General features: G+C 40.9%; 1 protein-coding gene across 4 annotated transcripts in view; it reads left to right on the top strand.

Moving 5' to 3' along the window:
- Window positions 1–16,790, top strand: part of LOC122981885 (kelch-like protein 12) — a 125,444-nt gene that overhangs the window by 23,132 nt on the left and 85,522 nt on the right. For 3 of the 4 annotated variants that reach the window (XM_044350683.1, XM_044350681.1, XM_044350686.1), the window contains exon 3: window positions 8,582–8,698. The exons of the other annotated variant lie outside the window; for it this stretch is intronic. The gene's annotated coding sequence lies outside the window, so the exon portion shown is untranslated. The remainder of the gene's footprint in view (window positions 1–8,581; window positions 8,699–16,790) is intronic. 4 annotated transcript variants of the gene reach the window in all.

The following is a 16,790-nucleotide window of genomic DNA, read 5'->3' as shown; positions in this document are numbered from 1 at the left end:
AACCACATTTAATTTCCCGATTGTGAAACGTATTTTATTCTTGCAACAGTTAGATTTATTGTGTATCTAAAGTTGAATAAAGAGTAATGTGAGCATGCACGTTTGCACACTGATGCATGTGCTGCACGCATCACTGCTTTTGTGTGTGTTGAGCGCTTTTCAAAGGGCATGCTTTTGTGCAGGCACAGATGATGCAGCTGGCAGAAGCATGACTATTGCTGGAAGCATGTCCACGTTGGCACACTTACAGAAAGCTCTGGCTCCTGGGTCACACTTTATATAGGCTACATAAAGGCTGCCTGCCCGTCTGCTGTCTGGCCCATCGATAACGGCTGTGATGCGCAGACTGAAAAGTACAGACACAATTTGAGTCAATACCAATTCTTTGTCATAAATACTGAAGAGGTTTTATCTGTTGTTCTTGTGCTGCTTCTCCCTGGGTGACGTTTTCATTCATGGTAAGATGATGCAGAAACGCTACAAGATGCAGCTAAACAGAAAATAACTAAAAGACAACTAAGAGTCTACAGCCACTAGCGGCTCTGTTAGGCTGTACTTGTAGCCACAATGTTGCTGTGAGCTAAACGCTAACACATCTTAGTTTAACATGTTAGCATGCTAACATTTGTGAATTAGCACAAAGCACAAACTTAAGATGATGGGAATATTATTATTTTTGCAGGTATTTGGACAAATTAAATGTTGGACCTGATGATGGAGCTAGATGAAAGGTTATGTCAGGAAATCAAATCAAAAAATTTGTCTCAAGAGGCCTTGCAATCTATACAGCATACCAACATCCTCTGTCCTTACACCTTTGATTAAGAGATCACCAAAGTTATTACAAAGTATTCTGAGGGGACACGAATCTGTACGAAATTTCCTGACAATCCATCCGATAGTCGTAAAGACATTTCACTCAAAACCATCAATATGATCGTCATGGTGGCAATAGAGGAAAAGTCAGGGGATTACCAAAGTCATTAGGATTCATCCTCTGGGCACCATGAATGTCTGCACCAAAATTCATGACAGTCCATGTAATACCTGTTGAGATATTTCAGTCTGAACCAAAGTGGCAGCCCGACCGACTGCCATCCCTAAAGCTATGCTGCTAGCATGGCTAAAAATATAACCATATATACTGTATATGGCAATTCATAAAAAGATTATCAGGCATTTATTGTTTACATACTTCCAGACCAGTTATGTTAGCTTATTTTGTTCTTCTTTTCATTGCTCAAGCCAATATTCAATATCTAACTCCAGGAAGAGAGGAGTTGTGTGAGTTTTAACAGGATCAATCATGTTTCCCATGTAAAGATAGCTCCATTTATTCTGTAATTTCCCGATAAATTAACCAGCACAGACACCTGTCAAAACAGCAGACAATCTCTGTGAATCTACCTCCCAACAGGCTCATCTTGATGGGCTAAGTTGGTAATGACAACTCCCCAAGTCTGTCCCCTCAGGCTGAGGGATGAGAGCGCTACAGAGTTCTTTTCCCATCCGTCCCTATTAGGATAATGCATCAAATAGACATTTTAATTTGAAGTTCATTTTCTCCTCAAGGCTCTGTAAATGTCTGCAAGCACGCATGCTGGAAGAGATAACCTTTCTTTTCGGTGTTGGCTTGTGTGATCTTTTTTATTTTTGTGTCCTAATGAAATGTTCACTTATCATTTACTACATTTTGACTTTGTTAAAGAGTGTAAATTCATTGGTGCAAGCTGACTATTCAAGTGGCTCTTTTGAAATTAAGTGGCGTCCAAAAAACAAAAAAGTAAATCCTCATGTTCTGTTAATAGAGCTCCTCCTCCAGCTTGACTAAAAGCAAAACCGCAGATGACTCATTGATTTCCACAAACAAACCAAATTGCCAGTGGTGGTACACACCAGTGTGACTCTGAGGAAACCTCATCACTCAGCATTTATATTGTTGTGCACCCAGCGACCTCCTTTTTCAACCTAGCTAGTGTGACGATAACGTGCGTGAAATGAGCACCGAGGCCTGCCAGCGGTGCCTGAGCCCTCGAAGGGCCCGACACCTGCCTGCGCTCAGCTGTTCCTGCCACGCTTGACCGCATGTGGCTAATAAACAGACCTGTCCTTATCACTGGAACTCCATTAACGGGGGTTGCAGTCACCTGAATCCCTCGCTGGGGCGACAGCAAATTACAAGGCAAATGTAATGGGTTTTGCTATATTGCCACACACTGAGATAGTGAATTACACCAAAGGCCTGATGTTATTACATGTCCCCAGGACGCTGGCTCTGTGTTTTATGATGACTACAGTGAAAACCAGGTCAGTGCTCAAATTGTCATGGTCTTCGCCTCTGTTGCTCCAGTTCTATCTATCATGTCCATTCAAAGAGGGGACAAAGGCATACGGCAGGTCGTGCACTTCACGTGTCAGCCAGCGCTGAGCGCTTCAGACAAGTGGCCTCAGACATGAAACCGCTCTCTTCATTATTATCTGTATGAGGTGACAACAAGTTACATCATGCAGGAGATACAAAAGCAAAGTGATTAATCAGGTCGCCATGCGGTGAGATCCAGTGATGAAAAAGCCCTGAGGCCAGATGCATAAAACTGTAGATTCATGACTAAAACTGTGTGTACGCACAAAGCCAGAAATACGCAGATGCACTCTTTTCCTCAGATTTATAAAGCCGTGCGTACACATGGTTCTGTTTTATAAATCATTAAGGAACTGGGCGCCCATGCACGACCCTCATTTCCACTCCTACAATTAACCATAAATGGATGAAGACAATCCCTGAACCAGCTGTTTTCATATCACCTGCTCCACCAGTCTTTACACCTGTCAATGAAACAAACAAGAAAGAAGAAGTGCCGTTTCACCGTTTGTGTTGCACCGGTGAGGTTCTCCAATAGTAGAACAACTTTACGCATTATGCTCAACCATTACGCACGGCTTTGCGGCTCTTTATACCGTCTATACTGTTAATTCATCACAGTGATCTGTGAATGATTAGTTTGTAGCTCTCATATCTAAACCGACTTTACATGGTGTGAGACAACTAAAGATAAAATAAAAAGAATATTAAGAGCAAAGTAAAATGTTGACTCTTATGTAAATTAAAAGAATGATAAAATTAATCACACAAAAGTAATTAATCAGTTACGTTTATAAATGTGCCTTTGATTGGCATTTTACAAATTTCTGTTTAATTGCAACTTAAATCACACAATCAGTGCAGCTTGTTATCAACCTAAACAAACTGTTTTACTATCAGATTGCGCCTCTCACCTTATATTTCATCATCACATCACACGCAGATCGATGACTGGAAGGCAGAGAAACAGGATTTATTTCATGAGGCTTGATTATGGTCAAATAAACTAATAGCTGTTTTGACCTCAAGACACAGTCGCGTCAGCATTTAAAATGGCAAAAATTTCCATCAGTTACACAACAATGGATTTCAAAATCAATTCTTTGTAATGGAATCGGTGCGATCAGTGGTTTCTCTCACAGGGGAGAAGTCAATCCGCACAAAATTTTCATGTCTAGTTCTAGTTTGGTGAACATTAGCTGTGTTGCACCGTCCGCTTTTACTCTTCTGTTTGAATAAAAACTACACAAACATCACATCCTCATAATGAAACCCCCACAGGAGCGTTTTCTATTATGCCGCCTCTATCAGCAGTAATCGTAAAAAATAATTATGTTTTATGGTGTGACAATGCTTTGGTCTGGTGAGGTTTAGGCACAAAATCCACTTGGTTAAGGTTAGTGAAAGATCACGGTTTGAGTTAAAATGACTTCCTTAAAGTTACTCAACCTTTGCCGTCATGGCAACAGTAAACATCAAAGTTACGTTTTTTAAAAAACTGTCCTGACTCATATTGACGTCATCTGAACTGCGTCACTTCCCTGGGTCATAATTACTACGGCCACTAGATGGCGTAAACGTAACTAAGCTATAGGTAATTTTTTCCGGCTGAATTTTAGACCTATGCTTTCGTTTTTCTTGTGAGGACGGGCTGCCACAAAAGAAGAGTTTGCAGACAGTTATGAGCCAGGAGTCAATGGCACATTAACGTCTTTTGAATCAACTGTGTGAGCTTATTGTCGCATTAGCCACCAAGCTAACGAGCTTGATAACTGACAGTTAGCAAGCTAGTTAGCCCAAAGATCTTATTTCCCCTTCTTCAATAACTCGAATTAAACTTGAATTAAATTATGTACAATCCTGAGAACAAAATGCTGGAGCAGAGTAACATTAAATGTTCCTGCACAGAGAAAATACAAAGAAGCTCAGAGAGCTGCTGTGACTAGCAAGTTCGCGGCTTGCTAACGTGATAGCAGGTTGCTCGCCAGCGACAGCAGTTCACTAAATACCACTGCAAGTTTTCACTACATCACCAAACCAGAAATAAATATTTCACAAGGACACATGGATGAATTTTGCAGTAGCAGTTTCTAATGTTCACAGAGTCTTAATCAGGGCTAAACTGATGAAAGACACATTAATAACACCTGGTCCTTCATATACACAGTCCATCAGATGTGAACATTGTACATCACACGATGAAATGACCACAAATACATTTCACATGTTGTCAGTCTGTTAAAAATAATTATACAAATTAAAAACCACTAGTTTCAGCTATGAGAAATGTTAATATATAAAATCTCACTACAGTACATTACGGCATCATAATTTAAAATCCTAAAGGTTTCTTCAAATGCTCACCACCACTAACAGATTTCTCACTGCACTTGTCATTGCTCATGTGTTCTTCAGCAGATACCTATATTTAGATCCAATGGCATATGATACTGTACGTTAACCCGTTCTGTGCTTCAGAAACACATCTTAGTGCATGTGATATGCCGAACAGTGACAAGGACCAGTGAGGCGATACAACAAAGAGAGTGTGTGGAATTAAATTAATAATTTGTCTGTCTTTTGTCTTTAGATCAATCAAATCATTGTTTTGAATTATATTAGTGCACTGTGCAACTGTGTATCTTTTCAACCGTTAGTTTTCTCAGTAAGGTGGAACGTATTTGAAGACTAACTTGTCCCTGAAACACACGCTAAAGATTTTAAGGATCAGAGTTGGACTAGAGCTGCAACTAATGATTATTTTTTTAATTACTGATTGATCTGACGATTATTTTCTGGATTAATTGATTAATTGTTTGGTTTATAAAATGTCAGAAAATGGTGAAAAATGTCACCGTTTCCCAAAGCACAAGATGACGTCCTCAAACGTCTTGTTTTGTCCCGACCAAAAGTCCACAACCCAAAGGTATCAGTTTACTATCATAGAAGATCAAAGAGACCAGAAAATATTGGGCATTTTTTCTTAAAAAAATGACTCAAAATGACTAATTGTTAACAAAAGAATTGATGTTTAATTTTCTGTTGATGGATTAATTGATTAAGAGACTAATCATTGCAGTTAAGTTGGGCCACAGGATGTTTTTTTTTTATCTTTTGCCCTTCAAATATGCACCTTTTAGACATTTTACTGTATATTGCTTTTAATTGATGAGATTGAAATAATGTTAAAAAAAAGAACAGAAATGAAACATATCCCTTGTCACAGTCATTTTTTCACTGTGTCTTGTTGCCAGCAGTTATTAAATGCAGCGTCTCTGTGGTCTACAAGAGAAAAGGGGCCATGTAACAGAAACAGTCATAGACAAGGGGTTTGTTTTTGATTATTGAACCTCGTATCCTTTCTCTGGCAATACATCTTCCTCTGCCAGGCCTCCCAGGGGCCTCGGGCCATCCAACACCACAGGCCAGCTCTTGAGAAGAAGGCAGGGACAGTGTTACCTGCAGGTCCCTATCCAGGCTCAGGAGATACCACTGGGGCCTCATTGACAAATTGTCCTTGTCTGGCCGCATGAGAGAGTAGGGATTGCGGTAATTGCATATTTCCCTCTAATTGCATTTGTCACATGTGGGGTCTGCTGCTGTGGAGCCAGGTCTGAAGCCCTTCTCAGTGATGTGTTAAACCCAACAGCTGAACTCTCACCTGCACCACGAGAAGGGGATGTGCAAGAAGAGGCCTGCAAAGAGGGCAATAAATTATGCAGTGGCACAAAACATCAGCAGAGCAACCCCGGAGTCGGGCACAGCGGCTTCTGCCAGACGGAGACACGCTGCAGGTCCATTAAAGCCTCAGACGTGGTCATGAAGTGCTTTACTCAGTGCTTAAGGACAATCAAGGGCTTCTACCTGCAGGATTGCATGACACGAAGCTCATAACGCAGCTGCAGACAAATAAACACACATATTTTTGCATCATAAAATTTTCATGCTTTTATTGGAATATGCTTACCGCTATTGCCTACTTGTCACAGTGTCGAGTCCTATAATGAATATAAAAGAGAAAATAATGTTATGATGATCTGGATCTGCTGTTTCACACGTCTCAGCCCCTGTTCTCCTGCTTCCACAAAGTTCGGGGGTGATGCGGGAGGGGGGGGGCAACAATAACGAGCGGCTCTCATCTTGGCTTCTGGTGCCTCGTGATATGCGGCCAGGCTGCTGCATTATACAGAGGGGTTGTACAACTACATTTTAATCCACTCGTGTTTCTGGCCTGATAAAAGGATTCTCTCCATCTCTTTCTGTTTAATTCACACCATCATCAATCAAATGTGTCCCTGCCCTCCCCCCCCCCCTCCAACCCTCCCCTACAACCCCCCCTCTCCTGGGTTTTTGGGTCTGCTGCAGATAGGTTGGGGGTCCCCCGAGGGGGTTAGGGACATGACGGACTGGTCACAGATGCCATAGAAATTAAAATGCAAGAGTCTGTGCAAGGTGTTACATTTCTCAGACATGCTCATTTGTAGTAATATCTGAGCAGCATGAGGAGGCTTATCTGTGATTCCAAAGACGACTCTCACCAGATTATGTGAATATGATTAAAAAAAAAAAAAAAAAAAAAAAAAACACGCTAGTTGGGAGCGCTGTCTCCATACTGGGGCTACAAGTGTGGAAGATTCCCTGCGTGGTAGATGCACTGTTTTTGTCTTCCGCCATTGTCTGCACATGACAGTCGCCACAGGCTACTTAGTAATGAATATGTGCCTGTAGCATGTGTTCTGTGTGGAGCCTATGAATAGAGTAAATATGCACGTCTCTGCACAACAGGTCAGCTTCTGAACACAGATAGAAGAGAATATGATCAACCACAGAATGAGCTCCTGAAACTACAAAGGAATTATGTATAAACAACCTCTCAGTCTGTGACTAAAGTGTCACACGATGATGTCTGATATCCCGGCGAAGCTTTTTTTGTCTAAATAAGGCTACAGTTCTGTGTTCTTCATTGTCTTTCATGGATATCCATAAACCTCTGATGGTAGCTCTCTTTATGTGACACATGAATATACAATCATCTGACAGGTAATACAGACTCTACAAAAATAGAACATTTGTAAAAAAAAAAAAAAAAAAAAAGCCTATGTTGAACTATTTCATGACATATTCATAAAGGAAAAACATTTCTAGCAAACTTGTTTCATGTTAATGTAACACGGTTACTGTTAGGTTGTAATATTATTTTCTGCTCATCATAGAGAAAAGTGTATAACAATAAGCAACTATATAATAATAATATATTTATATAACGCTTATCAAAACTAGAGATTACAAACTGCTTTATAGGGAATAAAGAAATGCACCAGTCACATACACATACATGAGAAAAATAAGTTCATATATATATATATATATATATATATATATATATATATATATAATACATGTATAAGTATTAAATACATACATATACCAACACACATAAATACACACGAGTGGATTTGCTTACTGGGCCCAGGCCCAGGGGTCCAAGAGTTTAGGGGGCCCTTAAGCCAGAGCCTCTGTGTGAAGTCGTTGTTATTAACTTTGCATTTTTTGTTTTATGGTCATTACTCATTCATATCAATAACAGAGCCCTAAAAGTACCGTAAAGTCATGGTTCACGAGGACCCCATAATGTTGTTGTCCACCCCTGATCTGTCTGAACGGGGCCCTTCAGTCTACAACTGCATGGCCGTACAGTAGAGTTTTTTGCAGGGCAAGGCGGGATATTTGAGGTCTTGAGAGTGCTGCCTGTTGAAGAATGCTCTTTGAAATATTATGCATGCCAGATAACATACATTGATTGATTTTTCAAAATTTTTTATTTATTTATTTTGTGGTGTATCACTTGACTGTATGTTTTAGTATTAGGCTTTAACTGGGACAAGTGAGATTCCTTACATGAACATAAAAAGATATTTTGGAATAGTCTATAAGGTCCCACCTCTTGAAAAAAAGGGGATGCCCTGTTTATTGCAGTTATAATATTGTTGAGTCTATTATTGTGAAAGAGAAGCTTGTGTGGGCTACAAATGTCCATTCCCATTAGATTAATGAGTATAGAAACTGGTCAATAAAGGGCACTATTAAAGTTTATGAACTGGAGACAGGTCACAGGTGAGGTCACGAGTCACGAAAAGGTCAATCTATGCATGATCTTGGGTGCTTTTCATTTAGCTAGTTTCTGTGTCCTCTCTCTTCTGTCCTCTGGCCGTGACACAGAGACCGATCTCCCTCCGCCATCATCGAGGATCTTCCAATCCCTTAAATGCACCTCGGAGGAGACGAGGAGCGAGGACAGAAGAGGCTCCTGGAGGAGCTTAGAGCGAGGAACCACAGGTGCGTCATCCGTGGAAGTTTTTTACCAGACAGCAACATCCCTTTGATCGAATGTGTTTATTATTGATTGGTCAGCTGATCTGACAGAACAGTAAACAGTCGGGCTGTTGTTGTAATGCAGCAGATCATGAAAACTACCTGTGGAACAGGAATGAAAACACCTACAACAGCTTTTCATATTTATTCATAAAATAAAAATGACAGAATAATGAATCAATCTTCATAAATCAAAGGCACAGTCGCATCTCCTATAAAATCATCCTGAGTCTGAAAAGGAAAAGGAAAAGGACGTTAGACTGTCACAAACTAAATAAGCAATATTTTATTTAAACATATTCTGCAGACTACAGCTGTTTTTATTGCTCCTTTATGTTTATTCTGTTCTTACAGTAATTAACGGATTTAAATTGTCTATTTGTGTCTTATTCTGTGACAGACGCTGCTATAGATCTATAATCAAATAAAAAAGTTATCAGATGTTTCTAGCTATCACTATGTAGAAATTAAGTTACACTTTAAAGTGTTAATTAAATGTGCATGAATTTTAACTTTAAACTTGATAGCTGACTTCTACATATTTAACAGTTGAGGTGATGTGCGACGTGTAGTTGTCGTTTCCTCAAAATGAAGCTGGAGTGAGTGAGGACGTCCCATTTGATGAGTTAAATTCCTCCGTCCTCACATCTCTTTCTCGCATCCTCGCGGGGTGAGCTAAGACGCGAATAAGAGACGTGAGTGAGGAAAGCGAGGAGACACGTTTCAAATGAGAAGCACCCCTTGACATGTGCAAAGTGAAGCACCGCTGGACACTAAGTGGAGCAGCTAAATAAAAGCTAAGAAAAGAAAAAAAAAGCAAAGGAAGCAGATATTTTACATCAAGTTCCTTGCATTTCCAGGTTGTTCAAAAACACTCCGATGAACGATGTGAATAACAACAAGAGTTCGTTAGTGGCTACTGTGACTGGAAACACTCAGAGTGAATCATCAAGCACGACAGAAGTGGAGAACATGTGGCCTGTATGCTTTCCCTGCATCATAGAGCCACAGGTGCCACTGTGGACGCCGACCTTATAAAGCTAATCAATGGGGAGAGGCCATATTGGAGAAAGATGTTTAGGAGAGTTGTCTTTTATCCCCTTTCCACCAACTGGAACAACCTGGTGCTGGACTTGTGCAGGTTTGCAACTAGCAAACCCTCTAAGAACCTGTTTGCTTTTCCACAGGCTAGAGAGCCAAGCCGTTACGTAACTGTACGTGCCTCCAGTTTTCTAGTCACGCTAACTTCAAGCACTTCACGCTCCAACCTAGTAGATGGTTGTAATGCAGCATAACACCGGTTGCCACCTGCCATAAAATGGAAAAAAGAACTATAATAACAAAAACAATGGTGGACTACATCACCATCTATGTACATCACAGCTTTATTTTCTCTCATATATACTGCATACTGCCCACTAAATGAATGATTAGGTATGCCATTACCAGCAGACTGATCACACTGAAGTATACTCGCCTGGTGTTACACTGTATTTGGTGACCCATCAGATTATGTGACCTGCAGTATTAGAGGAAATACTTGATCGGGCTGTGACTGACATATTAAAATGCTGCTTATGCATTGACTCATCAGTATTAATGATGTACTCTGTTTTAAATGCATTTAGTATATCAGATACTTTTACTCAAGTAAAGGATCTGAGAACTTCTTCCAGCACTACAGGTCACAGAATCTAATGGGTCGCCAAATTCAGTGTAACACCGGCCAACAGCCTCTTCACATCTCAAACACATCGCAGCAAATTTCCAAACAGGCATTTGGACAAACTGACCACATATTTGGAATCTACATGGTTACTTTCTACCTAAAAAAGACATATTAACAGCTTTTAGATCAAAATCTCTGTCACAATGGCAAAGATTTGTTTTTGGTTGGTCACGATAATCAGCCTTTCCGATCCAATTGGGTCCAGAATTTGAGTCGACTGTTTTTCTCGTCCCATCCATGAGATTCCTGATAATTTACTGATATTCTTCCTGTAGTTGAAGACTGAAGGCCTTGCACACATGCCTTAGGAGCTTACTTGGCCTTTCATGTCACGTAAGGGTTGCTGAGGTTGCTGTCATCATTTTATCTGTATGAAAGTGATACACCCGCGCTATGTGACGCTTTTGAAAGGATAACGGATAAAAACAAGCATGATGTGATTATTTCATTTTACAGGCTGTTTCTCAACGCAGCAGCCCTGTAATAAGACAGCAGGTGGCAGGTGTCGGAAGGGGAGAAAGTTATCGTCTTGTCCTCCCCGCTGCAGTTCTTTGAACAGTCCAATTTGAACAAAGGATTAAGTGTCCATCATTAATCATACGCTAATCTTGTAGATTTAAGCAAGTGGTTCCCAAAAGTCAATACAGCTATAATTTAATCAGAGAATGTCATCGCAGTTTATGGAGCAAAATGGAGAGCTTACAGACAAGGTCTTGTATTTACTTTCAGCGGATCACCTCTGTGCACAATAGGCTGAGAGTTTCAAGAAACACTGTGGTTGAAAAGTGTCCGTGTTGTATTTCTGCAGTGAAATACATCTGCACAAACATGTTTTTTATAAAAGAAAACATGGAAATGTTGCAGTGGAAGAGCTGAGGTTCAAACGCAGTTAAAACTGATGTTCATTAGTGTGAACATTGAACTGGATGGTTCACTATATTTAAAGACTATTATAGAAACTGATTGTAAAAGAGTTGCAGCTGAGGTGGTATTTTATAATGAAATCTGAATTGAAGTCATGTTACATAAACGTTGTATTATTAATAAATGTCAGTGAAGCATTCGTTGCATTCACTTCCTGCACTGTTACACAAATTAAAGACCTGCTCCATTTGTATTACGAGTTTAAGTAAATTCTGGTATCATGATCTCAAACAGCAGCTTTATGTCGTTTTAATATAATTTGTATAGTTCACTAACGTGGCTTCTGCTCTCTCAGTGCAACTGCAGCCCTACTTCATAGTTGTAGTTAGTAGTTTGTGGGACAAAAGTATAAATATTTTATGGAGAGTAAATAATTCAACACCTGTGTATTCCTCTGTGGTTCGCTACCAGCTCTGATCCAGTCACTTCAAGACATCTTTTGTGGATGGAGAGCCCTTCAGCCTAAATGACACTTGGCCAAATAGCACTTAAGTACATGCTCAATATTTTAACAGGGCTGTGCAAGGAAGCCGTGGAGTGGTTGAGCTGTTCCTGTAAAGTAGAACAGGTGGATTGTTTTTGGTGGAGAAGCACAGCGTAAAGCTCTTATTAGTGACTGCAGAGCTTCTCTACTCAGGTTCAATGAAACAAATAGACTCAGACATTTTCTACTGAAAGTGCTGTGATTTAGTTACACCGGGAATTAAGATCAAGTCAATCAATCAATTAAAGTCTAATCGCTTATGGCTACTGTAGGTTATCCTTGCATTTTAAAGGCTCTGGCATGCATTACTATCTACATTTTTTTCACAAATTTGTTTCTTAGTAAGCCTGTCTCTTTGAAATTATGTTCATACACAATTAAATTGCAACAGCAAATATGTTTTGATTGAAATGTGATGCTGGCTGATTTATGTTTTCTTTCAACATAATGAGAAAATGTTAATGGACTTATTTGGCAAGTGGCAAAAATGTGGATACTGAACTTATGAGTGAAATGTTCAGAGACAATGTGCTTCTTTTAAAATATCCCATCTTGCAGTACAATATCTACTAGTAGAACCTAATAACCATAATGACAATAAGTATATTGTTATTAAACTTTTTATGGTTATGTTTAAGCACTGGCAGAGACTGAAAGATATAGAAAAAAGTCTGCAATGACTTGAAGCACGAGACACAACGTGTTTATTAACATTTAAACAAAACAACGATCTTTCAGTAACCTTAACCGAAGTGCTTTTATCGCCTAAACCTAACCACACCCGGGACTGCGTCTTGTACGCTCGCCATCCACCCCGACCTCCTCCCTCTGACTTCAGAGCGATATACTAATGTAGTTCTTCACTCATTCGAAAAATGTTGACTGTGAGCATAATCCAGGCAGCGATTACACTTGGGGAAAACAATTTAGTAGTACATGAATGTAATTTGTAGGAGACGGGGTTGCTCTCAGTACTGTATGATTTCGCTACTGTGTCTGTGACACTCAGCCCATTTGTTACCAATGAAAATGTAAATCGGGTCACAAATATATGTTTTTAATTTTTAAAAAAGGTTAAATAACTTTCCCAAACCAGCTGGGTTCTGTAGTTTTTAGCAGATGTTCCTCAAACTGGATTACAGGGTGTATTTGTTGGGAACTATCAGCATAGGATGATGAATGTCAGATTGATTTAAAATAAACTACAGTACCCATGTTGCTCACATTGTGGTGAAGTAAATTGTCACAAAGTGCAACAATGTGGCTTTTCAATAGTTTTTGGAGCTCTATGGCCCAGAAGAATGAGATCTATCAGGCTTTGGATGCACAGATGACACTTGTTAGTAGAATCAATTTATTGTTGGTGTTCGTGGGATTTGTTGGCAATAATAAAAATATAGACTTTCACTGGACTTATCCTTTATAGCAAAAGAAGTGCGACCGGTGTAAAGATTTTTATATAAAGGTGCAGTTTACGTCAGCATTTCTTTTTCTGCTCCATGTTCTAGTAATCAATTTTACCAAACTGTTTTCTGAACTATCCCCGGATAAGCGTTGAAATGGCTGTTAAAGAAGCTCTGATTAACGCTCTGTTGATGAGAAAATTAACTTATATACACTTCATTATAAACCCAGCAGACCTCAAGGACCCAGACTTTTATGAAGCCGGGACCAGATGTCATCCAGCCACAGCCCCAATTAATCTCCGGGCCTTGTAACACGCCCCTAGAAACAAAAAAAAAAAAGAAAAACCTGATTGGGTGTGGAGGGCAGAGACAGTGAGTAGAAAGCGAGGGTGAGAGATGCTATCCGGGGAGCAGCCGGCCCTGGCGAGCCTGCAGAGGGTGAGATAAGAGGGGGGCGGCTGCGGTGGAGCCTGGGTCTCAGAGAGGAGGCTGAGGTTATTCATTGCTCCGCTGTGAAAGCTTGAGAAGATTACCCGGAGCCTGGTTGGCAGTGATACAAGGGGGACAGGCAGAGGGGGCCCCCCTCTCACCCCTTTGTTCCCCATCCATCTGCTTGAATCTCACAATGGCTCATCAGGACCAAGTAGGGTGGAGGGGTGGAGCAGCGGAGGCTCGCTAGAATGGGAGGAAGTGAGCGGGCGGGGTGGGGCTGAAGGGGGGGGGGGGGGAGGGAGACAACCTGCAAGACATTGGGAGGTAATGCGAGGCAGCGTAGGGAGAGTGAACTAAAAGGAGGGAGAGATAGTGCAGTACGGGGAATGAATCCTGGAGCACGGTGCTTGTTGAGATTGAATGAATGGTGCCGCAGCTGACAAGCTCTGACAGGCTACATTGGGAAAGGCCAGGGAGGCGGGTGTTCACATTGTTATTTTCTGGGAGGTAATGGGCTGGCAGCTCCTCTTCACTCTGAATAATCAGTACTTTGGTTAGACTCAGACACCACTTCAAACCATGATAAATACACCACTCCAAACCCTCGCGACCAAGAGGATAGCATTTGTCTCTAAATGCCTTGACCACCATATTTATCTTGTTGAGGAATGATCAGATGATGAAGGGTGCTTTCTTCCATTACGCAGGTAATTATAGGTGTTTTTACACAGGAAAAACATTAGCGGGAGCTTACCTTTAGAGCAGGGGGCCTTACAGTAGTCATATTGCGCTGATGGTGGTGAGGGATAACATTAATAGTGAAATAGATCCAGTTTATTCTGTGACTATCAAGGAAATGTGTATGTACTGTGCACATGTTATTGTACTCACAACTCTTTGGTCCTTCTGTATTCAGAGTGATGATAATTCAACATAAGCTGCCAGTGTAATTGATGATTCACTGCATACATTTCAGAGTGCAGGACTGCTGTAGGCCTTTCTCTGGGAAAGGAGGGCAGATTTTCTCATTCAAAGTGCAGCAGGTTCTATTAATGGCAGTTCATCATAATGCAAGATTCTCTATCCTCTTTCATACATAGCTCCCGGTAAATTACTGAGATAACCTTTCAGGCACTGCTAGTGGTTTTCACTATTCATACATGCAGCTACATTCAGGAACATTTCCATCTTGCGCCTTTTCACACATGCCAATAGATGGGGCAAGGGGCAGTTCAGCAGATGGTGGTAATGCAACACTTACGGATGCCAACTGCCATAAAATTCAACAGAAGAAGAAGAAGATGGGGCAAAGCCAGATGTACGCGGTGGAAGACGTCTCTTAATATTTTCAGGAACATGGCGGGCGACCAGCCAATGTTGTTTGCAAACAACAGAATTTGTATTGCTTGTTAGTTATCGAATCACCTGCGGACGCTTTGGCAAGACAACAGTAAACAAGTTGCAGATTCAAATACGTCATTGACAGAGTCTTGTGACTGGTTCGCTCGCTCCATGTGAAAGCGTCTTTTGTCAGACTTTATGTGCTTGTCTCTGCAGTGTTACTGCTTTCATTCACAGTACAATCATACTGGCATTTTCCCTTAAATGTTTCTGGGTCTTAAGATGGGAAATTGGTGGCACAGATTTCCCTGCTCCCATTCACACGTGACCCCATGCAGGAAATGTTCCTGAACATTTCAGGGATAGACTGCATGTGTGAAAGGGGCTCCTGACTCCACTCTCTTACTCTTTTGTCACCTTCATATTCATAAAACTGGTACAATGTGTTTCTGCATTACGGAAACTGCAAATCTGCTAAATGCTGCAGAGTGGAAGCGTGTGGATAATGTTTGACAGATCTGAACAGAAAAGGATGTACCAGGTTTGATTTTCTCACCATGTTGTCTCAGTAACCTCTTCTAGCAAAAACTGTGACACTCGGGTCAACCCATCTTCTGACTGTCCTCAGTGTAAGTAGTTCACGTGTGACTGTATGAATAGCTAGAGGCTATTACACTGCTGAATATGAATAGCAGACCAATTACTTTGGCCCAGATGGAGCTGTGTGCTCCTCGGAGAACACCCTATCCTTGCCTCATACGCACGCACGCACGCACACACACACACATACACACACACACAGGAGTCTGGAGACCCTTCACTCTCTTGGTAGTGAAGGTAGAGGGGGACATGAAGAGGGCTAATGAGGATCCCAAATATGAATTTGGGACCCTCATTAGCCCTTATTTTGGATCAATTCATGCTTTTTCACCATATTTGACATTTGTGTCCTAGCAACAATGATCTGTCACTTCCAATAATGTTTTGATTGTCAGCTGATTGCTTAGCGGTGACAGATAACACACAGCAAAATTGTCTTTTTTATACATCCAAACCTCAGAGGAGACAGATGCACTGTTTAAGCATTTCAGCTGACCAAAACTGAGTAAATGGATGTTGCAGTCGAATCCCAGTCCGTCCCAAAGGAGCTTTTACTGGGACGTTCCCAAAAGAATCCTATCTCAAACCAAGCCAGTGTTGCTGGCGCTCACACACACAGTGGACATATGGCCAATCTCCCATCGTCTGCTGTGCTATTTACGGCTCAGTAGCCTGTCATTTGTTTTGCCTCTCAGAAACCAGTATGACACCTGTTTGAATTCTCAATAAAAGGCTTTTTTATGTCTGGGAGAAGGCTGTTGTCACTTAATCTTTCTCCCAACATCACTAATGATTGCTGTCTCGGTTTTCTCATGAGATAGACAGTAATGTTTCTGGTTTTGCTGATGAAAATTTGGGCTCACAATGATTATCAAGTCAGCCATCAAAGGTCGACAAATCAAAGAGTCGTTGAGGTGTTCATGTGCATCTGGACGTGAATTAAATCAGTGCTCCATTTTCTCTTTACGTGCTGACAGCAAAAATCTAATTTTTTAGTGGCTCTGTAGGGAACCGCTACTTGTCAGGAATATTTTCTTCCTAAACTACCTGAATGTTTGAAGCCTTCCAGCATGTACTGGGAAAAAGGCAGAGACACTCCATGAACAGATCAGAATATCTGGTAATTATGGTGCATTTTTT

Source organism: Thunnus albacares, chromosome 5 (genome assembly GCF_914725855.1).
Source record: "Thunnus albacares chromosome 5, fThuAlb1.1, whole genome shotgun sequence".
In the NCBI taxonomy this organism is placed as follows: domain Eukaryota; kingdom Metazoa; phylum Chordata; class Actinopteri; order Scombriformes; family Scombridae; genus Thunnus; species Thunnus albacares.
The sequence above is the reverse complement of the archived record's forward strand: the minus strand, read 5'-3'. Positions and strand labels throughout refer to the sequence as shown.